Source organism: Moschus berezovskii, chromosome 9 (assembly GCF_049115385.1).
Source record: "Moschus berezovskii isolate FMDL1 chromosome 9, NW_MosBer_1.0, whole genome shotgun sequence".
NCBI classification, from domain to species: domain Eukaryota; kingdom Metazoa; phylum Chordata; class Mammalia; order Artiodactyla; family Moschidae; genus Moschus; species Moschus berezovskii.
Window position 1 is genome coordinate 78,273,057 of NC_142468.1, and position 25,532 is coordinate 78,298,588.

At 38.7% G+C, this 25,532-nt stretch overlaps 1 long non-coding RNA gene and 1 pseudogene across 2 annotated transcripts; one reads left to right on the forward strand and one right to left on the reverse strand.

The window, feature by feature from the left end:
• Positions 1 to 623: 623 nt before the first annotated feature.
• On the reverse strand, positions 624 to 11,521 carry LOC148776564 (uncharacterized). 2 transcript variants are annotated; one of them, XR_016038240.1, is made up of 5 exons: positions 9,965 to 11,521; positions 9,436 to 9,520; positions 3,382 to 3,442; positions 1,291 to 1,337; positions 624 to 1,045 (listed from the first exon to the last, which is right to left on the reverse strand). It is a non-coding gene; the product is annotated as an uncharacterized LOC148776564 (long non-coding RNA). The 2 variants fall into 2 exon arrangements; XR_016038239.1 differs by having other exon boundaries at positions 9,436 to 11,519.
• Positions 11,522 to 20,302: 8,781 nt separating this feature from the next.
• On the forward strand, positions 20,303 to 24,487 carry LOC148776565 (tropomodulin-2-like; annotated as a pseudogene).
• Positions 24,488 to 25,532: the final 1,045 nt, after the last annotated feature.

The following is a 25,532-nucleotide window of genomic DNA, read 5'->3' on the forward strand; positions in this document are numbered from 1 at the left end:
AACCGACAATCCTTCCTGTTATTTACCTAGAGTAATACTGTGTGAGAGCTCCTCCTTCTGGCCTCTCGACTCCATTTTAAATAAGGTTTCACTTTATTGATTTTCCAGCTTCGCAGGTGGCACTAGCAGTAAAGAAACTGCCTGCCAATGCAGGAGACGTAGGAGACTCGGGTTTGATCTCTGGGTTGGGAAGATCCCCTGGAAAAGGAAATGGCAAATCACTCCAGTATTCTTGCCTAGAAAATCGCTAAGACAGAGGAGCCTGGCAGGCTACAGTCTACAGGGTCACAAAGAGTCAGACATGACTGAGCGACTAACACACTTAATAATTTTCACAAGCTCAACACCAACAGAACTCTCTCTTGTGTGCTCAACTGTGAGGCTCTTCTGTCCATGGAATTTTTCAGGCATGAATACTGGAGTGGGCTGCCATTTCCTTCTCCAGTAGATCTTCCCAACCCAGGGAGTGAACCTTGTCTCCTGTGTCTCCTGCATTGCAGGCAGATTCTTTACTGCTGAGCCATTGGGGAAGCCCTTCAATAACAATACAGTAATGGAACAAACTGGAAGAACATTCAAAAGAACTTGCTGGTAAGAATAATATTCAGCAACATGCTAAAATATACCTTTGACAATGACACATTTTATTGAATAGGGAATACTGCAGCTTCCCCAGGGATCTCTGAGAGGCAACTCAATCACAAAAACTCATGTAATTGTCTTTTGTATCTAGCACAGAAAAATATACTCATATGGTTTATAAATAATTGCCAGTTTGGCCTAATCACCAAACTTTGGTAATTGTGTCTCTTAGTAAGTACAGATACTCCCTTCTAATCCAGAAAGCATCCTAGCTCTATTCTCAAAGCAGACATCAGAGCTTGGCTGTAACAGAAAGAGAAGAGAGTTCAAATGAACCATGATTAAAATTCATGATTCAACTTCATTCTCAGTGAGTTCTTTGATTCTGTTCATGCAATCATCAACAGCATTAATGAGTAAAGGAATCCAATTATCTTCTGGCTGTGGGGTCACATGACTTAATCTGCAAATGCAATGGGGAAAGGAGAAGTTAAATTTATTACACTGTCAAGCGAAAGACCTATCCTCAAAAGGGGACACAGGGAAAACTACAGTAAAAGAGGGCAAGGGTCTCAGCTGCTCCATAAGCAAAGCTGAGAGAAAATACCACATTCACTCTCGACGCTTCGAGATGGGGGTTTGGGAGTTGAGAATGGCTGTTCAGGCTTATTCTCAAAAAGCTATTTCAGGATAAATCTTCATACTCACTTTGTTATTTCGAGTGCCTTCTTTAAAATGGATACAAGTTTTGCAGACTAGAAAAAAAAAGAAAACAAGAGAAGTTACTCACTCTGAGCCCTATCACAAAAAGGAAAGGATAGGGGACTTCCCTGGAGGTCCAGTGGCTGGGTCTCTGAGCTCCCAGTGCAGGGGGCCTGGGTTCAACCCCTGGTCAGGGAAGTAGACCCCCCAGGCCACAACTAAAAGATCCTGCATGCCACAACAAAGACCAAAGATACCTCGGGGAATAGCTAAAACTCAGCACAGCCAAACAAAACAGATACTTAGGGGAAATAAAAGGAAAGGAGGAAAAAGCGGGGGGGGGGGGGGGGAGTAGAGCTAAAAATATTTTACTTGAATATTAAAATATTTAATACTTTAGCTCTCTTCCCCTTTTTTTTCACATTCACTTTTTAAAAACGGACTGAAGAAATAAACATCTTTAGCATTTCACCATGTCAGTTACCCTAGAAACAATTTTAAGGAATGCACATTGGTAGCATTCATACATCCTCACGTTATTTTGTCACTGGTATTCTTAAAATTCTGTAAGTTAAAAAAAACAAAAACAGTTGTTTCTGCTATACATATCCTGAACTATCAGCAGAGGTGGGACAAGAAGTCAATTTTTTAAAAGTGAAAGTGAGAAAAAAGGAAGGAGGAGAGTTAAAATATTACAATATTTTAATACTCAATAAGTCATAAAAAAAAAAACCCTTGGAGGAAACAGTCAAAAATAAAAATGTTGATTAGGTGGCCAGATCATGGACTCTTTTCTATTTAGCAAAATCTTATTAATACTGCTGCCATAGTATCTTTATAAGCTTTTTTATATTTAAAATTTTTTTAAAGAAAACAAAAAAAGGAAAAATATAACCTAAATTTGTCCTAACTGCTGATAGTTCAGGATATATACAGCAGAAACAACTGGGATTTTTTAAAAAACTTAAAATTTTAAGAATACCAATAACAAGGTAACATGAGGATGTATGCATCCTACCAACATACCACGCATTCCTTAAAACTGCTTTTAGGTAACTGACATGGCGTATTACTGAGCATGTTTATTTCTTCAGAAGTCAATTTTTAAAAAGTGAATGTGGAAAAAAAGTTAATGTCCAAAAGGATCCTAATTCTACTCCAAGGTGTTTCCACATTGTGAAGATACATTTGATGACTCTATTAATAATTTCCACAAATTTACCAAATATTATTAGAACTGATACATCTGATGGTAAAATATAAGCTATCCACAATTTATTTTTCTTTCCTATGAGACATAATAACTTAAAGTTTATAAAAAATAAGAGAACAGAACTCTAGCACAGGACCTAGGAGTTCAAAGAAAACAATAAAATCAGATTTTTATAAAGAGCTTAACCCTTCATGACCACTCACGGTTAAATCACATAATATGTCGATATTAGAATAGAGAATAGATATAGAATTAGATATTAAACATATTCTAATATTTTAAATTAGAGTATTCTCTATTAGACTATTCACCTATTTTGGCCAATACTGGAAATGAGAAACTTGTAACTTCACGGTGAAAGAATCCTAAAGCACTGTACTAATTTCTCTCAAGGCATGGTTATCTAAGGTCTTTGGGTGCGTGCATACTAAGTCACTTCAGCTGTGTCTGACTCTTTGCGAACCTATAGACTGTGGCCCACCAGGCTTCTCCATCCATGGGATTCTCCAGGCAAGAATCCTTGAGTGGGTTGCCATGCCCTCTTCCAAAGGATCCTGCTGACCCAGGGATCAAACCATGTCTCTTACGTCTCCCACATTGGCAGGTGCGTTCTTCACCACCTAGGAAGCCCCTCTAAGGTCTTTGGGTTTTTTTCTAAACGATTACCCAAGTGGTTATGGAAGAGAGAGTACTATCAGAGCTCATTGCTATCAGAATTCAAATTCAACAACTATTTATCAGGCACAAACACATTGTGACATTACTATTGTACTTGCATCCAAGTGTAACAAATAAACATATTCCCCACAGTTTAAGAAAATACCAGTGATTCCTGAAATTCTACCAATTAGGTCTGCAGCTATTCCCTCAAAGCTAGTACTTACATTGTTTCACACAGTCAAAGGGCACACAGGTGGGTAAATTCTCAGAGCCAAATCATCCACACTAAAGGGAGAAAGAAAAAATAACCATTAACCAAGAAGGAACAAAGCTCAACTAGGTGGTCTGCAGGATACAACTAAGAATGCAACGAGTGAGGAAATAATTCCCAGAAATGCATCAGTTCCTTATTCTGGGCAACCAATAAATAACCAATTCAACTGGTATTTATGGAACACATACATACCCTGTTTTACTAAGAAGTTGAGGGTGGGGGGAACTCCCTTGGCCAGTAGGATGGGATATTATTAATTCAGTTAAAAATTTTAGGATCTGAAACCATAAGTTTAATAACCGATATAGGCAGGGTTCATCCCTGAATGCCATTAAAGGAGGCACCACTTTAATCAAGCAATCAAGTTAGTGCTGTACCACCAAAAAGAGGACAAACTAATACCATGTGCCTTTCCGATATGATGCAATGAAAAGCATGAAACACTCAACTAAGTGATATTCTTGCCAAAAATGTTTAACCCAAATATAATTATGAGAAAACAACCACACGAATCCAGATTACTGGATATTTTACAATGCAACTGACTTGGATTCTTTAAAAATGTCAAGAAAATTTACAAAATTTTTAAATGTCAATAACAAAAAAAGCTAAAAAAGGACAGGGACTGCTTTAGTTTCAAGATGCCAAAGAGAAGACAACCAAATGCAGTATGACCCCTTGACAGAACCCTGAATTAAACAAACAAACAAAAATGCTATAGAAGACGTTTTAGAGACAATTTGGGATATTCCCTTTATCATCAGGGAATGGCAAACCACTCCAGTATTCTTGCCTGGAGAATTCCATGGACAGAGGCGCCTGGCAGGCTACAGTCCATGGGGTTGCAAAGAGCAGAACATGACTAAGCGACTAACACACACAAACACATATTCAATGTAAATTTCTGAAATGTAATACTAAAACTGTTTGTTCTTAGGAAATACATGCTGAAATATTCAGGGGAAAATGTCACTTATGTCTGCAACTTACAAATGCTTCAGGGATAAAAACAGCACATCTATTTCAGTTTTTAAAAAGGCACATCTAATTACAGAGAAATAAACCAATACAGGAAAAAAAGTGAACAACAGGTGAATCTAGACGGAAGTACAGGTACTCACTACAATACTCTTTAACCCTTCTGTGAAGAAAGCTGATCGCTGAAGAATTAATGCTTTTGAACTGTGGTGTTGGAGAAGACTCTTGAGAGTCCCTTGGACTGCAAGGAGATCCAACCAGTCCATGCTAAAGGAGATCAATCCTGGGTGTTCATTGGAAGTACTGATGCTAAAGCTGAAACTGCAATACTTTGGCCACCTCATGCGACGAGTTGACTCACTGGAAAAGACTCTGATGCTGGGAAAGGTTGGGGGCGGGAGGAGAAGGGGACGACAGAGAATGAGATGGCTGGATGGCATCACCGACTCTGCGGACATGAGTTTGAGTGAACTCCGGGAGTTGGTGATGGACAGGGAGGCCTGGCGTGCTGTGATTCATGGGTTCGCGGAGAGTCGGACACGACTGAGCGACTGAACTGAACTGAACTGAGCTTAACTCACTTCTTTAAATTTTCAGCTGCAATGCCAGAATGACTTTTCTCTACTCCCTGTGATTATTTACTGCTCCTTCTCAATGTGCAGGCTTCTGGAACTACTATATTGTCAGGAGTGATTAAGAGACAGTCGGATTTCCCTTCTCAAAATGCAATACTATCATTTGCTGGTAAGAGTAGAGTTCAACTTTAAAAAGTCACAGGTAATTTTCTCAGATATATATTATATATACTCCATTAGATACATCTTAGTTTAAGTTTTAACCTTTAAAAATGAAACAACTTCTCCTCTTCTAATGTTTCCCTTTACAGTCAGGAAACAAATCACTTGCTTTGGTCCTAGTGGAAAACAAGTGTCTGAAACAGCCTCAACCCATCTTCTAACAAGGAAACCGACCTCCAAAAGGGAATCTGCCATAGCTTGTTATACAAAATTGTAAAGGGTCATATTTTATTTAACTACTTTATGTTCTCTGGTGAGAGTAACTAATGAGGAAATAAAAGTCCAAAGATGGACTAAACGTATAAAATATAGACTAAAGATATATTAACTCCTAAATGACTCTTAGTAAAGAACATTTGTAAAAAGTTTTAAAAAGAGACTCACAGGACTTTCCGTTTCCATAAATGACAAGTGATTTTTGTCCGTATTGAGTGTAATAATTAATATGAGAAGAGCTCAGATGCCTGAACTCACTGCTTATCTCGGCTTCTCTCTCTTTTGAGCTGAGTGTTTAGGAGTCACATGGTAGTAAAGAGTCATTCAACTCCATAATAGGCATTGTGCTTACTGCTGCACATAGAGAGGAACAGGATAGATAAGACATCAGTCGATATTCTAATGAGGGGAGAGAAGACATACACAGAAGATAATCACAAATTCTGACAAAGTAATGACAGAAATAAAGTGTGGTGAACTAGAGGACAAAACTTTCATATGATCAAAGGCTGCTCTGAGGAGACGACATTTAAACGGAACTCCTGTCTTCTATTAAGTTTCTACCCAAATACTAATTCTCACGGTCCTCTCGGCACCCTTGAGTTAGCATGGTGTTGACTGAATGTGCTTTAAGTTAGGACATCTGTATCCCCCAGATCACGCCCCAGGAAATGGAGAAGCCACGTGCCAGGCATCGTGCTCCTCAGAGCCTAAATGGCTAATGTGAAAATTCTCAGTACATTCTTGGGCAGAATTCTCCACAACTTTCAGGTTTCCTAAATGACTTACCCAGCCCTGTATACAGGGTCAGCAACAACACAGAATAGTAGGAGAGATTTAGTTTGCTCAAGACATGAAAGGAAAATGACGTCAAATTTATAAATCCCGGCAGTCCTAAACAGAATAAATTTGAAAACTCTAGTAAACACATTCAAAGTTCAGGTTCTTTAAAATACTTTCTAGAAGACTTCCAATGGCTATCTACTACATCTACAGCAAATCATTTGTAATATGGATGACTTGACTTTAAATCAGAAGTTGGCAGGAATTCTGGTAAGCCATTTCACTTAGAATTACAGAGAAGTTCAAAGCAATGGTGTAGTTGCAAGACACACACACACATACACACACACACACACATAAATATTCTGTGCTCAAAAAATGATCAAGTCTTTGGTTTCCATGAGACTTAGTATCCGAATGTAGAAACTTCCAAAAGTTATATCAAAGTAAGTCAAAGGTCACCCAGTGTTCTGGGTGCACTGCAACACTATTTACAATAGCTAAGACATGGAAACAAGCTAAATGTGTGCATGCGTGTGTGCTCAGCCATGTCTGACTCTTTGTGACCCCACAGACTATAGCCCACCAGGTTCTTCCATCCATCTGGAATTTTCGAGGCAAGAATACCAGACTGGGTTGCCATTTCCTATTCCAACACACTATGTATAAGACAGATCATCAACAAGGATCTACTGTACAGCAGTTTTGGTTCCAAATTGGGAGAACAGTACATGAAGGTTGTCTATTGTCACCCTGCTTATCTAACTTCTATGCAAAGTACATCATGCAAAATGCCGAGCTGGAAGAAGCACAAGTTAGAATCGAGATTGCAGGGAGAAATATCAATAATCTCAGATATGCAGATGACACCAAACTTACGGCAGAAAGCAAAGAACTAAAGAGCCTCTTGATGAAGGTGAAAGAGGAGAGTGAAACAGTTAGCTTAAAACTCAACTAAGATCATGACCCCCGATCCCATCACTTCATGGCAAATAGGTGGGGAAACAACGGAAACAGTGACAAGACTTTATTTTCTTGGACTCTAAAATCACTGTGAATGGTGACCGCAGCCATGAAATTAAAAGACGCTTTTTCCTTGGAAGAAAAGCTATGACCAACCTGCTGCTGCTGCTGCTGCCGCTAAGTGTCCGACTCTGTGCGACCCCATAGATTCTCCAGGCAAGAACGCTGGAGTGGGTTGCCATTTCCTTCTCCATGACCAAACTAGACAGCATATTAAAAAACAGAGACATTACTTTGCCAACCAATGTCTGTAGTCAAAGCTATAGTTTTTCCAGTAGTCATGTACAGATGTGAGAGCTGGACAATAACAAACGCTGAACGCTGAAGAACTGATGCCTTCAAACTGTGGTCCTGGAGAAGACTCCTGAGAGGCCCTTGGACAGCAAGGAGTTCAAGCCAGTCAATCCTGAAGGAAATCAGTCCTGAATATTCATCGGAAGGACTAATGCTGAAGATGAAGCCCCAATACTGGCCACCTGATGTGAAGAGCCAACTCACTGGAAAAGACCCTGATACTGGGAAAGATTGAAGGCAGGAGGAGAAGGGGACCACAGAGGATGAGACGGTTGGATGGCTTCACCAACTCAATGGACATGAGTTTGAGCAAGCTCCAGGAGCTGGTGATGGAGAGGGAAGTCTGGCGTGTGACAATCCACAGGGTCACAGAGAGTGGACAGGAGTGAGTGACTGAACAGCAACAACTGTACAGCACAGGGAACTCTGCTCAATGTTCTGTGATGACCTCCATGAGGAGAGAGCCTGAGAGAGAATGGACACATGCATGCGTTTACCTGAATCACTGTGCTGTGTACCTGAAACACAACAGTATAAATCAAATGTACTCCAATGAATTTTTTAAAACTATATATATATATATAGTTCCTCTCTCGCCTGGTACTCCTCAGGGGACGGATCCACGTATCCATCCATCATCATTGTTTATTTATTTTAAATATAGCATTCTTTAGCCTGAGAGGCAGCTATGCTCTACATTTTAAGGAATGATTCTCTACTTGGACCATTCATTAGAATAACCTGGGGGAACTTTTAGAAAAGACTCATGCCCAAGTCTCACCCTCCAGAGATTCTGATTTAGTTGGCCTGGGAAAGAGGGGACTTGAGGCAGCAACCCAGGGGATTCTAGGCAGCAGGACTGAGAAATACTGCTCTGGACAGAGCCATGCTTCTCAGCCCTACCACACGCTGGGATCATCTGAGGAGCTTTAAAAAATACTGATGCTTAGGTCCTACCCGCAGACATTCTGTGTAAGCACTGAAAGTACTGTGTAGACACTGCGATTTTAAAAGTTCCCCAGGGCATTCTAAGGTGTAGTCAGATTGAGAAGTGTTGTTTACAGAAAAGAACTGACCTGGAGTCAGACTCTTATTAGTTGTAAGACACTAGATAACCTACATTAACTCTGCAATCCTCAGTTTTCTAGTCTTTAAATGGGAAACAATAATACCTACCTCACAGGATTGTTGTAAGATTAAGATAATGTAAGTAAAAATACGTTGTGAATTTTAAATAACTGTACAAAAATACTGGTAGTCCCACATGAGGCTGAGGCCTCCCTCAGATATTTATTTATTTACATTTTGTGCAATAATGCTTTTTGAACTTTTTCACCGAATTTAAAAATATATATATAAGCAGGAAAACATTCAGTAGGATATGAATACTACCTATGCAGTTAACCATCTTATGGTTGAATCTTTACTACAGTCCTCCCCTTCCCCACAATCAGTTCCTGGGATTTCATCCAAGCCAGGAAGGAATAAGGAACATTTACTTCAACAAGTGTCAATGTTTATTGTCTGTAATACACAAACTCAGAGCTGGGTGCTGTAGAAAACAGAAAAGAAGTACTAAACAAGGACTCCTATATTGAGGAACTTGAGTCTGATTGAGGAGAAAATATATACATTTGAAGTGGTGATGAAAACAAGGTGATTGGCTGGTTAAGTACAGAATTAATCCTTAGGAAGGACTCTTGGCATTCAGAGACACAAAAGTTCATTATGACCTGGAATGGTTGGAGAAAATGGTACGGAAAAGGGGGTTTGAAGTGAACACGATAGTTTGAAGGATGCACCTCACAGAGTTCAGGCAAAGACAGTCTGCACTGGTATTTGTTTAGTCAGGAGATTATGGGATGCATAAAAGTAAGGTCTTCTAAGAATAAAAGGAACCCATGGTGACTAACCGTTATGCTCTGCATATGCTCGATACCGAAAAATAATGCGAACAATGAGCTGCATCAGCGCAATCATCACAGATATGACCCAGGCCTGCAGACAAAGAGAGATTAACATGGAACAGACATATGGCTACATCTTCAGTTTTTATAAACAGCCCCTTTAACACAAATGGAAATGACATCATTAGGAGAAATGACTATCTAAGAAAAATATACAGTCAAAGAGAATTGAAAATCTGATGCAGCAAAGAAGATAATTATAAGTTGCCACAGCATTTGACTTTTAAGATTTGGATACCTGGACCAACATTGAAACTAAATAATCTCATACAGTTACATAAAATCAAATTAAAATAGTCCACTTTCAGTGTACTAGGTTAAGCATACTTTGTGCTGTTTTATTTAAAGTCTTAAAAGAGTGTTACAAACTTACAGTTACAGGGGGAGGGCAGAAGGGGAGAAGGGATAGGTAGGTAGTTTGGGATGGACATGTACATACTGCTATATTTAAAGTGGATAATCAACAAAGACCTACTGTATAGCACAGGGAACTCTGCTCAATATTATGTAACAACCTATATGGAAAAAGAATTTGAAAAAGAATAGATACATGTAAATGTATAACTCAATCACTCTGCTGTACACTTGAAACTATCACAACACCGTTAATCAACTACACACCAATATAAAATAAAAAGTTCTTTTAAAAAGTATAAAAGTGGAAAAAGAAAAAACCCAGTATGCAGTACACTACAAGCTGAATGAACAGAGACTGCATTTCCTTATGCTTTCTCCACCAGGAAATCACTCACTTGAAGATGAATTCATAGTAAAGAGACATGTAGTCTAGGTTCTTGTTCTCCAAGGACGGGCCCCAGGTCATCTCTGGAATCACCTTGAGCCTCTTAGGAATGCAGAGTCTCAGGCCCCATTTCAGCTCTACTAATCAGAATCAGCCTCTTATTCACATTTCCAGGTGATTCATAAGTACTCCAGTACTCTTGCCTAGAAAATCCCATGGATGGAGGAGGCTGGTAGGCTGCAGTCCATGGGATCGCTATGAGTCGGACACGACTGAGCGACTTCACTTTCACTTTTCACTTTCACACATTGGAGAAGGAAATGGCAACCCACTCCAGTGTTCTTGCCTGGAGAATCCCAGGGACAGGGGAGCCTGGTAGGCTGCCGTCTATGGGGTCACACAGAGTCGGACACGACTGAAGTGACTTAGCAGCAGCAGCAGCAGCATAAGTACTCCAAAGTTTTCAAAGCCTGATCTAGGTGACTATTAAAAATCACCAAAAAAAGAAAAAATAATAAATGATTTGTAAAAATGAGATGCAAATGCCCATTAGGCGTATTTTTTAATGTTCAATCACACAGGAAATAAAAGTATATTAAAATAATAAGTAATGCACATTAAGTCTGTGAGGATATAAGAGGATATTAAGCTATCTTTGGAAGGTGAAATGAAAGGGGCTTAAATTTTCTTCTCAACATTGTAGTGCATTTTATGTTAATACCCAGGAGAGGGAGATCTGAGGAAACTAGACTGTAAATTGCCAAAGATTCTCTGAAAGACAGTTTGACAGTGTATTAAAAACTAAAAAAACAACAAAAAAAATTATTCATTCAAGAAATACTTATTTGAGGGTCTATTTGTGTTAGGCATACCAAAAAGACATTCTTGCCCTCATGGGACTTATCTTTTTGTGAGGGAGAAGAGACCAAAAACAACAAATACAATAAATAATTTTAAAACCTGTGTAATTATATAAATTATATAATAAATAAATGAAGCATGTAGAATAATGTGTCCATTCTTTGATCCAACAATTCATTTCTAGAAATTTCCAAAAAAACTATTAAATGCAGAAACAAGCAATATGTTTACAGTAGAGGGAAAGATTGGAAACAAATGCTCAACAATAGGGAAGTGGTCAAATAAATTAAGGTATATCTCTGACAATATAATACAGCCAATAAGCATCATTTATAAAAGAAATCTGATGTAAGAAAATTATCAAAACAAATTCCTCAGTAGAAGAAATCAAATGGAAAAAGAGAATGAAAAGTATATTCATTTTATAGGAAAAACTTATATCCAAATGTAAATAAGAGAAAAATAAACAAATAGTATTCTAAGGAGAAATACAATGGTCCTAATGGTTAGTGTGATAAAAGAATGATGTGGGGTTCATTATACTTTATTTCTAAATTTTCCAATTTTTCTGTATTAAGCATGTATTATTTATGTGGGAAGAAATATTTTTGAAATATCCTAATTTAGCACAGTTCCTATAATTCCCTTAGTGATCCTTGTTTTATGTCATTACTTAGAACCAGGTTCCAGAACAGGTACTACATGTCCGTGTCTCCTCTTCTTTTAATTCAAATCAATTTAAAGCCATTGTATTCTTCTAGACAAACAACTAAACTTTTAATTTGATAAGGTTCTGCTTTCTCATCACATGAGTATATTATTTATGACATTAGACCTACCAAGTCTAGTAAAAACATATATACTACTAAGTTGAATTTACTCACCACAGTACAATGGTCAGTAAAGAGAATAAATGATGCCAGGGGATCAAATCTGAGATGAATATCCTCTCGAGCTGAAAATATGTGGTGAGCACTCCTACTTCTTCCAGCAGAATCCTAGTAATAAGCACGATAGGAAAGCAGCCCTCACGTGCAAATATGTGCAACGGTCCAGGATTAAGTTTCCAATGATTCTCGTCCATTATCTCAGAATAAGTGACACCTTTTTTCATTTACTTTTGAGTCTTCCTATAAGAACTTGATTTTTTCCCCAGAGTTATCTTCGTACTTTATTTTTTTTTCACTTTAAACTTTTTATTTTGTACTGGGGTATAGCTGATTAACAATGTTGTGGTAGTTGCAGGTGAACATATGAGCACTTCAAATAAAACTTCTTTTAAACTTTGTAATTCTATATTTGAATTGAAAATATCAGTGTATATCACAAAGTTGTCTTAAAAAAAATCTGTATTTCCCTTTGTTTATTGAAAAGACATAAAAACAGTAATGAGCTAGCTGGGCTAGTGCACAGATTTGGTCTCAAAATAAAATTCCCCACTACCAGAAACCAATGGTCTTTAGAGAAATAGCTGATTCCAATTCTTTTTTTTTTAAATTTATTTATTTATTTTAATTTTTGAGTAAGAAATGCATGAGGGCTTGGAACATCTTTGTACCAGAAAGCAAGAAAATGTAACAAGGACTATTAGGATTGTATCAGAGGACTTAGTGGCCAACTTAAAGAGGCTCCTACCAGCCAAAGATGGGATGACTGAGCATCAAAAATAAATAAATAAATAAATGCAATGGAGTGAAACATACCAACCACGTTTTTTAAACTATGACTTCATAATGATACTAAAAGACTCATTTGGTGACCTTTGGCAGATGGTAGAGAACTCATTATTCTGAAAGCAGGTTTAGAAAAGGGAAGGTGGAGGATGAATGAAGACTATCCTGCCTTTCCCATATGAACTCTGTATCTGGGGATCAAATAGGTGAGGCAAATTTTTTCTTTATGGGAATCTTCTAATTAATACTCATACAAGTAAGAGTGGCAATTTGAATATCACCATTTTATAACTCCAATGAAATAATGTGTTAGTCTCAGACTCTCAGTAGGTGCTAGAATTCCCGCAGTGAAAAGCTGGTTGGGTACTTCATAATGAATGGAGGATAAGCCAGCACTGTGCTGGCACTGACTTGTCTGACAAGGGCCAATTGCTACATGTTTAGGAACATTGCAGACCAGCTAATGTGTTGGTAGCTTAAAACCAGCTACAGGAGGAATATTTATACTATGGAAATTGGGATAAATCAACTTCCTCCCTTCAAACATGCCCCAAGTTAGTAGTTAAACATTTACCAGCACACCACTGTGTAGGGTCAACAATATCTACATACAGTGATCAATTTTGATATTGTTAAAAGAGAGACAACCAGATATTATAGACTCCTGATAAAAGCATAAAACACCAAAGGAAGTATTCCTGCCAAAAAACAGACTCAAATATGATCAAACCTTAAATATAACTACCAGTTATAGAAACTAGAGGGGACGGAGAATCATACTACATAATACCACATGGATACAAACGGCAAAAGTCCAGAATACAGAAACACTAGAGGATAAAAGGTCCAGTTTCCAAAGTAAACAAATTGCAAGGGGGAAAAAGGAAGGAGGATGGAAAGGTAACCTACAGATTAAGAAACTGAAAAGACAAATCAGCTAAATGCAATATTTGAGCCTTGTCTGAATTCTGATTTGAACCAAACAAATGCAATATAAATGACAAAATGGGAAAACTGGAACATTAGCTAAATAGTTTGAAATTAAGGTATAAGTGTTAATTTTTCAGGTGTGATATGGTATTATCATTACTTTTTAAAAATAGTTATCTTTTAGTGATACATACTAGCATATTAATATTTACACAGATGAAATAACATTGTGGTACACGAAGAAGTAGATGGGGTATACATGAAACAAGACTGTTCATGAGTTGATAATCTTTAAAGTTGGGTGATTCATTAAAGTTGGGAATTCATTATAGTATTATCTCTTGCATTTATTTAAAAAATTCCCTATTGTGAAAAGCTTTAAACTAGCAAAAAGAACTTGCACTGGTGTTTATCAAACTTTTATTTCTCAAATGTTCTTACTCTGAATTACATATTCTTGAGTTTCTTTTTTTTAAGTTCTTATTTTAATGCAGGGATTCTCTTTGAGAGAGATTTCTAGAGTTTACTCTTTAAATTGGCAAAGCAGGCACAATAATCTTACATTCTGGTTTTCAAACTTTAGTGCACATCAGAATCACCTGGAAGGATTGTCAAAAGATAGGATTAGCTTCCATTTCCAGAGTGTCTGATTCATAGGTTTGAGATGGGACTTCTAATGCGTTTCCAGGTGATGTTGATGCTACTACTTCAGGAAGCACACTGAGAACTGATTGAAAGGTCTAGTTGGTACTAGGTTGCCTGGAAATGAACAGATATTCAATAAATACATGCATAGATAAAATAAAATAAATCAGTGTCTTCTCCCATGAAGTTTTCTCTCAGACTTATCTATATGTAAACTATATTTGTAAATACAAATATCTATATGTCAACTATATAAACTTATACATAAACTTATCTATATGTAAACTATATGTAAATCTATATGTAAATCTATATGTAAAAGGACAGAATTTTCTCATTGATGAATAAGGGGACTAGGTTCCCTATTTTAGTATTCAGTAGACTAATTTCTTAGAATTATATTCATATAGACAGAAAACAGATCAGTGGTTGCCTTAAATGGGGGTAGAAGGAAAGCAGTTGCGAAAGGACATAAGAAGACTTTCGAGGGAGACAGATGGTATTGATTGTAGGAATGGTTTCAAGGATGTGCAAGTCAAAACGCACCAAACTGTACTCTTAAACAGATGGGTTTTAAATATAAATTACATCTCAAAAATGTAAGAAATATGAAACATATAAAAATATATGTTATTTCACATTTTTACTAAGGATTCAACTAAGCAGGCAGGAATGTTTTGAGGAAAGTGAACTATGGTTTCTTCCTTATAAAACAAGCAATCCAAAGATTTGGGAGTTCTACCTTCCTACAAGGAGCAGGTCTCCTGTGGTTGCTCTCACTTCTTCCCTGTGACTGTAAAGATAGGGAACAATTTATTCTATGTGTACTTATATCTTCAAGTCATTTTAAAATAAGCCAACTTCTAATATGAAAGACATTAAGGAGAGCATGCCCTCCTTCCACATCCTACCCATGAGTTTCTTCTTCCTTCTAAGCAGATGGGTGGCACTGCAAAGTGCCTTCTCCTGTTTCCTCATCTATGAACTGGGGATAAAACTTACATCATGGAACATTGCTACATGGATTTAGTAAAAATAAAAAAAATCCTAAGTGTCTTAGAAAAAGAAGCTCAGTAAATAGCTCCTTCCTGCTCAAAATCCTTCTCTGAGACACACATATAAAAAAGATGAGACTAATTACATGTGTTTTCTGAAGGATTACTTGGCAATCTTCAAACTAAGACTTAACATTAAAAGATCAGCTTCAAACTGTCATCAAACCATAGTGTGGTAGAGATTGACAGGTTTTTTTTCAAGAAACTAATGTTTCAGCACAGTCTATCACCTAACGCGTTTCAGTGTATTGATAAAACTGCTCTATTTTGGTAATGATGATCACTTTCTACTCTGGCAGGTCTGCTGAATTAAATGCCCCACAAGCTGAATCACAAAAGGGATAGGCAGGCAGTCACTGCACACCCTATCAATGCCCACTCCTCCCCAAAAAGATCTCTTTGATGCCTTGAAAATTCTCTATCCTAGGCTTTCAAAATAGTAAAAATAATTTTTTTTACTCTGTGTACTTATATCTTCAAGTCATTTTAAAATAAGCCAACTTCTAATGTGAAAGACATTAAGGAGAGCATCCCCTCCTTCCACATCCTACCCGTGAGTACAGCAGTCAAAGGTGTGGACACATAAATACATGTTTTCTGACTTATTCTCTTTAGATATATCGGGGAAATTCTGGTCAAAGTTGGAAGAAAGCACAAGAATGATTCCCTGGGATTAAAAGAGAGGGAACTGTAGCTGGTAGTTGCACACTCATGTTCTCTGCCCAGTTTTCAGTCTAACAGCAGAATTGCTCCTGAGTGGATATGTTCAGAAGATATTAAATCCAGTGTATTCAAAATTTTTTACTTAGTTTCATCTTAATCAACTGACTAAGAAAAAAAAATCAAAGTTCAATGTGGCTACTAAGCATTTACATATCAAGTTCAAAATTACTAACTTACCTGAACGATTACTTCTATGTTATGTGTCTTTTTACTGTAGTTTTTCGGGTTCCACTTTAGTATGAAAATAGGACCAGACAAATGACTAGCTTGCCCTAAATGAACTCCATCAATCTTAACTGCAACTGAAGTAATGGAGGATAAGGAAAAGGCCAAGACTCTAAAATGAAAGCATAAATGCATGGTTTTAGGTATTTGCCATTGTTTCTATAAAGAAGAATAACCCTGTTATAACCTGAAAAGATGTAAGTACAGTAAACCTTCTGTCGGTTGGTCTTCAGGTTCCTGAGATGTGGAACCTGTGGATTCAACCAACCATGGATTGAAAATATTCAAAAAAGAAAAATTTCACAAAGCTTGCATTTGCCTTGCACCAGCAACTATTTACACAGAAGTTCCATTGTATTAGGTATTATTAAGTAATCTGTTATTGTTCAGTCACTAAGTTGTATCCAACTCTTTCGCAACCCCATGGGATATAGCCCAGCAGATCCTTTGTCCATGGGATTTCCCAGGCAAAAATACTGGAGTGGGTTGCCATTGCCTTCTCCAGGGGATCTTCCCAACCCAGGGATTGCACATGCATCTCCAGCACTGCAGGCAGATTCTTTACCACTGAGCCACCAGAAAAGTCCATAGGTAATCTAGGTAAGATTTGAAGTCTAGGTTATAGGCAAATACTACACCATATTACATAAGGGACTTGAGCATCTGAAGACTCTGGTATTTGCAGGGGGTCCTGGAATCAGTCTCGCAGAGATACTGAAGGGCAACTGTAAAATAGACCATTACACTCTGCAACTGTTCATATGACACTATTCATATGATCTGATTTCTTTTTAAACGGTGGCTTCTGGAGTTGTATAACTCAGCAAACCTGAAAAGGTGAGAAATTAGAAACTACTCTAAATCTAAATCTGATATCCAGCTCCTATCAAGAAACTTAACTGAGAGATATACGTTCCACTTACCTAGTAATCAAAAGAAATAAAACAGCTTGGTACCCTTTTTTTCCAGAATAATGAGTAAATATTTTTAAAAGTACAGTATCCAATAATGATAAGAGTTCTGTGAAATCTGCACTCCTATTTCTTGGTAACATTATAAATTAGTTACAGTTTCCAAATAAGGAAAGGAGTATATCAAAGCTGTATATTGTCACCCTGCTTACTTAACTTATACGCAGAGTACATCATGAGAAACACTGGGCTGGAAGAAGCACAGCTGGAATCAAGATTGCAAGGAGAAATATCAATAACCTAAGATATCCAGATGACACCACCCTTATGGCAGAAAATGAAGAAGAACTAATAAAGACTTGATGAAAGTGAAAGAGGAGAGTGAAAAAGTTGGCTTAAAACTCAACATTCAGAAAACTAAGATCATGACATCTAGTCCCATCACTTCAAGGCAAATAAATGGGGAAACAATGGAAACAGTGACAGACTTTATTTTTGGGGGCTCCAAAATCACTGCAGATGGTAACTGCAGCCATGAAATTAAAAGACGCTTGCTTCTTGGAAGAAAAGCTATGACCAACGTAGATAGCATATTAAAAAGCAGAGACATTACTTTGCCAACCAAGGTCTGTCTAGTCAAGGCTATGGTTTTTTCAGTATTCATGTATGGATGTGAGTTGGACTATAAAGAAAGCTGAGTGACAAAGAATTGATGCTTTTGAACTGTGTTGTTGGAGAAGACTCTTGAGAGTCCCTTGGACTGCAAGGAAGTCCAACCAGTCCATCCTAAAGGAAATCAGTCCTGAATATTCATTGGAAGGACTGATGCTGAAGCTGAAACTGCAATCCTTTGGCCACCTGATGGGAAGAGTTGACTCATTTGAAAAGACCCTGATGCTGGGAGGGATTGGGGGCAGGAGGAGAAGGGGGTGACAGAGGATAAGATGGCTGAATGGCATCACAGACTCAATGGGCATGAGTCTGATTAAACTCCGGGAGTTGGTGATGGACAGGGAGGCCTGGCATACTGCAGTCATGGGGTTGCAAATAGTTGGACACGACTGAGCGAGTGAACTGAACTGAACTGACATCTCCAGACAAGTTCTGGATTTAAAAACCAGCTCCATACTGGATGTCACCAGTTATTTCAAGGCTTGTGAAGTGCCCCTTGCCTCATTTGTGCTTCTTCAAGTGACAGTTAAAATTCACTGTAATAAATCCCAAATACCTTCCTAATCACCCACTAGAGTAAACTGCTGGTCCATTTTTCTCTCCCAGTACTGAGGTATTAAAATTTCATCTTCTCTTCCATCTACAGGTCATTCAGCAGAGGAATTGATGCTACTGGAACGGTCCATAGCCTTCACACTTCAACGTGTATAAGAATCACCTGGAGTTTAACATAACCTTCAGGTTCCCGGGCCCTCCTCACAAGTCTATCCCAGGCCAGGCACTGTGCCAGCAGATTTTACATGCAAAATGTGAGGGAGACATTATTCTTTTCAAGTGATAAAACAGAAACTTACAGACATGAAGAGAATAGATTTTGCCATAATTCAGCTAGGTGTTTTATCTTTCAAGAGATTAGGATAGCCCTAGTGAAAATTATACCTAATCTGAGTATGGCTTCTAGCTAATGTTTAACTGTAATGTTTTCCCTCTTTGCTCTGGTCAACATTATAACATCATTTTTTTTTTTAGCTGATTTCTTAAATAATGTCACCTAAAGCACTATGGACATGAGTTTGAGTGAACTCCGGGATTTGGTGATGGACAGGGAGGCCTGACGTGCTGTGATTCATGGGGTCACAAAGAGTCGGACACGACTGAGCGACTGAACTGAACTGAACTGAAAGCACTATACTTGATCAACAGCTCGATTTAATAAAGAAACACTTAATGTTAGCTCCTGAGAGACAAGATTAATTAATCTTTGCCCTCAAGGATTTCACAGTCTAGCCAGCCACCCTGATCAGACCACAGTCCTAGGGGCAAAAATCTACTCAAGGGCAGAATTTCAGACTGATTCATTTTTATCTAATGAAGTAATTATGTTGTCATCCGAGGCTGATATTGATGTACAATCTTGGCCAAAGTGCTTTCTGTAGGGAGGAGAGAAAAGGATGTGTTCTTCCGTTCGGCACTCTGATCCCTTCAGCACTGGCCTCTTTTCTCCAAGCTGTCTGCACATTGGCCCAGAGTCACAAGGTGGCAGGATAAGCCTCATCATTTCTTATCCAAATCAACTGAAGCCACAGGCTTTTAAGAGCATGCTCGCTCCGCCCATACCGCTCAAACACATGCTGGGAGATATTTAGAGCAAATATTATCCAGATTAGTTTTACCTCGAGTAACTTGTTTCCCTCTACCACCCACCCATCAGTTCTACTCTGCTTTCAGTGCTAACTCAAGGACATTCCAAGGTTATACTTTGGAGTACCCCTGGAGCATCTGGGATTTCATCCTGCGTTTCAAAACCTTTTCATGTCCTACTCATTGATCTGTTTGCATAAAAAAATCTGTTAATTTTGCCATTTTAATGGCTATCTAGCTGCTTTAATATGAATGTCTTGGTATTACAATAGCTTGTATATTTCCAAATCCGTCTGATATTCTTTTTCTTTTAGTCTAAAATGAGCTGTAGCGCAGAATCTGTTCTTCCATGAAGCCATATCTCTCCAGGACTTCCCTGTAGCTCAAATGGTAAAAAAATCTGTCTGCAATGCAGGAAACCAGGGTTCAATACCTGGGTTAGGATGATCCTCTGGAGAAGAGAATGGCAATCCACTCCAGTATTCTTGCCTGGAGAATCCCTTGGACACTCAAGCAGCTAGGTCCCGGCGCCGCGCCCGGCCGGGAGCCGCCTGTTGATCGCCGTGCTCGCAGGGGCCATGGCGCCGCCCTGCTCGCCGGCCCCGCTCTTCTGGGCAGACGCACTGACGGCCCGCACCGCCCGCTCCAGGATGGGCGCACGCACGGTATTCTGAAGTCTCAGGAAGCTGGCCCAGTTAAATGTTCATGGCCCATGAGAAAGGCATATAAGAAACCATGGCACTCCCTTTTCAAAAAGAGCTGGAGAAATACAAGAACATTGATGAAGATGAGCTTCTTGGCAAACTCTCAGAAGAGGAACTGAAACAGTTGGAAAATGTTCTTGATGACATAGATCCCGAGAGTGCACTGCTGCCAGCTGGATTTCGCCAGAAAGACCAGACACAGAAAGCAGCCACAGGCCCGTTTGACCGCGAGCATCTCCTTATGTACCTGGAGAAGGAGGCTTTGGAACAGAAAGACAGGGAAGACTTTGTGCCCTTCACTGGAGAAAAGAAAGGGAGAGTCTTTATCCCCAAAGAAAAGCCAGTGGAAACTCATAAAGAAGAAAAGGTGACCCTGGACCCAGAACTGGAAGAAGCTTTGGCCAGCGCCTCCGACACTGAACTCTATGAACTTGCAGCTGTTCTTGGAGTACACAATTTGCTCAACAATCCCAAGTTTGATGAAGAAACAACCAACACAAAAGGTGGCAAAGGGCCTGTGAGAAATGTGGTCAAAGGTGAAAAGGTCAAGCCAGTATTTGAGGAACCACCCAATCCCACAAATGTGGAAGTAAGTCTATAGCAGATGAAAGCCAATGATCCCAACTTGCAAGAAGTCAACCTCAACAATATTAAGAACATTCCAATCCCAACCGTGAATGAATTTGCAAAGGCTCTGGAGACCAACACTCACGTGAAAAAGTTCAGTCTGGCCGCAAGCCGCAGCAATGACCCTGTGGCAATTGCCTTTGCAGATATGCTAAAAGTAAACAAGACCTTGAAAAGTCTAAACATAGAATCCAATTTCATCACTGGTGCTGGGATCCTGGCCCTGGTAGAGGCACTAAAGGAAAATGACACCTTGATCGAGATCAAGATCGACAACCAGAGACAGCAGTTGGGAACAGCTGTGGAGATGGAAATTGCCCAGATGCTGGAAGAGAATTCCAGGATCCTCAAGTTTGGATATCAGTTTACCAAGCAAGGACCACGAACAAGAGTGGCAGCTGCCATCACAAAGAATAATGACCTGGGTAATGCAGGCATAATATGTGCTGTTAGTAATTACAAGAGCAGGATAACCATTCATTTCTCCACTTCAGATATAACATCTCACAGATAACCATTCCACTGGCCTTTGGTGTGAGCCCTTCATCAGAAGTATATTATTACATGGTCATAGGAATCCACATCATCTTTACAGTGTTTTAATCGTAGCATTCTTTCAAGAGAAATTTTTTTTCCCAAGCAGCCTTTGATTTTTGTTTGCTTTCCTTTGTGTATTTACTTCTGCTTTACTTACTTATGCGTAATCACCCTCTGTTGTTAATCTACACCAGAAAGTGGACACAGTGACATGGAAATTTCCAGTTCACTTATGTTTGACTCCCAACTGTGCTTTTGTACTTGGGTTTAAGTATGATTATGTCTGATACTTTGGTGAGTTACATATGAAATGACCTAATAGAGCTATGTTTTTTAATGGTTAAAAAAAAAAAAAGGAGCTAGGTGGGCTACAGTCCATGGGGTTGCAAAGAGTTGGACGTGACTGAGCGACTAACACATGCGCGCCTGCGCGCGCACACACACACCCATCTCTCCAAGTCATGGGAAAGTCAGCCTTTCTGAGAAAGTTTTTGTTTTCCTCAGAAGTTTCAACACTTTTTCAACTCCAAGGTTAGAAACTACATTTTTCTATTATTCTTCAAGTGTTCTTGCATTTTTCTCTTTCCTTTCGCTTCTACCCTTCTCTGTGTTATCGTCTAAAAACTGCTGGCGTGGAAAGAGGCTCAGTGACATCTCTGGTGAACTCACTGTCTTCTATTATGCTTAATTTTGTAGGTATCTGGCCCCAGACAGTAAAACTCCGAGAGTACTATAACCACGTAACCTTAGTGTACCAGAATAATTCTGAGCTTATCCATTGCCAAGTAAGACAAATTATTTCAGTGCAATGGCAAAACAAAACAAAAATAAACAAGCGAAAAAACCTCCCTGAACATTCTTTCAGGATTCAGGAGCCATTAATTATAATAACTAAGAATTCCTGAAGAAAATTAGATCCTGACTGGGTTTCTGAATTTGGCTGCTGGGTAGAAACTAGGACCGAGAAACAATTAGAATGAAATGGCACACCTGCAGTGGAGCCAGCTTTCCCAGATACTCTATTTAGGTAAGAATAGCTCTGGAAGCATCACAGGCTTGATTACGGGTCAGGTCTCTTTAAGCGGTACTGCTCAAGACACTTGGAGCCTTCCCTTTCACCCTGTCTTTTCTGGGATAATGTATGTGGCTCTGAAATCTTTTATGTTCCCTTCTGTAATCTAGAAGAGGGGAGAGAAGATGCTCAGCGCATATCCTGTGTCGTTTAGTAACTGTCTTACAGCAGTAATTTATCATCTTTTGAAATGAGATTTGGTTTTTACCACCCTGCTATTATCCTTCCCTGATCCCTCCAAATACGTTGTAACAAACTGTGTGTGTACCTTCCTTTTGAGAGTATCAATTGCACCTACCTTTGAGGTAACTCTTTGTATTTTGCTGCTACTGCTGCTCCTGCTGCTAAGTCGCTTCAATCGTGTCCATTTTGGTTGCTTTCAAACTTTGTCACTTTTGAATAAAAATGCTAAAAACATCTGTGTGCAGGTTTTTGTGGGCATATGTTTCAGCTCTTTTGTGTAATTACTAAGGAGCACACTTGCTGGGTTGTATGGTAAGAGCGTGTTTAGTTTTGCAACAAGCTGCCAATTCTTTCCAAAGTGGCTGGACCATGTTTCATTCATACTTGCAATGAATTAGAGTTCTTGTTGTTCCACATTCTTGTCAGCATTTGGTGTTGTCAGTGTTCCAAATTTTGGACATTCTAATAGGTGTGGTCATGTATGGATGTGAGAGTTGGACTGTGAAGAAAGCTGATCGCCGAAGAATTGATGCTTTTGAACTGTGGTGCTGGAGAAGACTCTTGAGAGTCCCTTGGACTGCAAGGAGATCCAACCAGTCCATTCTAAAGGAGATCAATCCTGGGTGTTCATTGGAAGGACTGATGCTAAAGCTGAAACTCCAATACTTTGGCCACCTCATGCGACGAGTTGACTCACTGGGAAAGAGTCTGATGCTGGGAGGGATTGGGGGTAGGAGGAGACGGGGACAACAGAGAATGAGATGGCTGGATGGCATCACCGACTCGATGGACTTGAGTTTGAGTGATTTCCGGGAGTTGATGATGAATAGGGAGGCCTGGCGTGCTGTGATTCATGGGGTCACAAAGAGTCGGACACGACTGAGCAACTGAACTGAACTGAACTGAATAGGTGTGTAGTGGTATCTCATAGTTCTTTTAATTTGCAGTTCCTTGATGACATATCATATGGAACATCTCTTTTTATACAATTCTTACTTTTTAAATTAAAGTATAATTTATTTTTAATATTAGTTTCATGAGTTAGCCTAGTGATTCAGTTTTTTGAGTCACTAAGATTCAAAAATATTTAATATTATAAATAAAATTGAATTTTATTTATAATATTATATTAGTTTCATGTTACAATTTTTACAGATTGTACTTTATTAAAGTTATTACCAGCTAATGGCTCTAATTTCCTGTACTATATATACAGTACATCCTTTTTGCTTATCTATTTTATACATACTCTTAATCCCATATCACAAACTTGACCTTTCCCCTTCCCTTTCTTCACTGTTACCCACTGGATCTGTGAATCTGTTTCTGTTTTGCTATATACTTCTGTATTATTTTTCAGTTTCACCTATAATTGATGGCATGTTGCATTTGTTTTTCTCTAACTTATTTCATTAAGCATGATATTCTTTTGGTCCATCCATTTTGCTATAAATGACAGAATTTCATTCTTTTTTATGGCTGAGTAAATTCCATTGTGTATATACAACATAGCTTCTTTTTACATTCATCTGTTGATAGTCTCATGGAGAAGGCAATGGCAAGCCACTCCAGTACTCTTGCCTAGAAAATCCCACGGATGGAGGAGCCTGGTAGGCTGCAGTCCATGGGATCGCTATGAGTCGGACATGACTGAGCGACTTCACTTTCACTTTTCACTTTCACACATTGGAGAAGGAAATGGCAACCCACTCCAGTGTTCTTGCCTGGAGAATCCCAGGGACAGGGGCGCCAGGTAGGCTGCCGTCTATGGGGTCGCACAGAGTCGGACATGACTGAAGTGACTTAGCAGCAGTTGATAGTCTCAACAGGCTCATTAAAAACATTTGACAGAATTCAATATCCATTTATGGTAAAAATTCTCAACCAAGTGATATAGAGGAAGCACACCTCAACATAATAACCCATATATGCCAAACCCAAAGCTAACATCATACTCAACAGTGAAAAGCTGAAAGATTTTCCTCTCTGATGAGAAATAAAACAAGGATACCACTCTCACCACTAATTCAATATAGCACAGGACATCCTAGCCAGAGTGACTGAGCAAGGAAAAAAATAGTCACCCAAATCAGAAAGAAAGAAGGAAACTGTCACTATTTGCAGATGACATGATGCTATAAGAAAACAACCCTAAAGACTTCACCAAAAATCTGTTAGAACTAACAAAGGAATTCAGTAAGTCACAGGTAAAGATCGTGGCATTTCTATATACTAAGAGTGAAGTATCTGAAAGAGAAATTAAGAAAATAATCCCATTTGCCATTGCATTAAAAATCATTAATGTCTAACTAAAGTTATTTGTCTGTTTCCTTGAAGTGAAGACAAATGCTACACTCTGGCAAGAGGAACTCCTTCGAACTCAGATCTTTTCTATCAGTCAATATATCTCAGTGGAAAATCACCAGCTTACAGTATTAATCCCCAAGTCAACCTATGATCTCTATTACATGTGTATTATTAGTTGCTTCAGCGTAGTAATGCAAAGTAGACTTTTATCTTCTTTTTAGAAACCAAATTATGTATAAAGGGACTGATAGGTTTAGATATAACAAATCGCACTTACTTGATAGTAACTTTGGGGGCTTCCCAGGTGGTGGAGTAGTAAAGAATCCACCTGCCAAATGCAGGAGACACCAGAGACATGGGTTGAATCCCTGGGTCAGGAGGAAATGACAACCCACTCTAATATTCTTGCCTGAAAAATTCCATGAACAGAGGAGGCTGGTGGGCTACAGTTCACGAAGTCACAAAGAGTTAGACACAACTGAGTGAGCACACAACTTCAAAGTTGAATTCACTTGTTAAAACATATTTTTTCTTA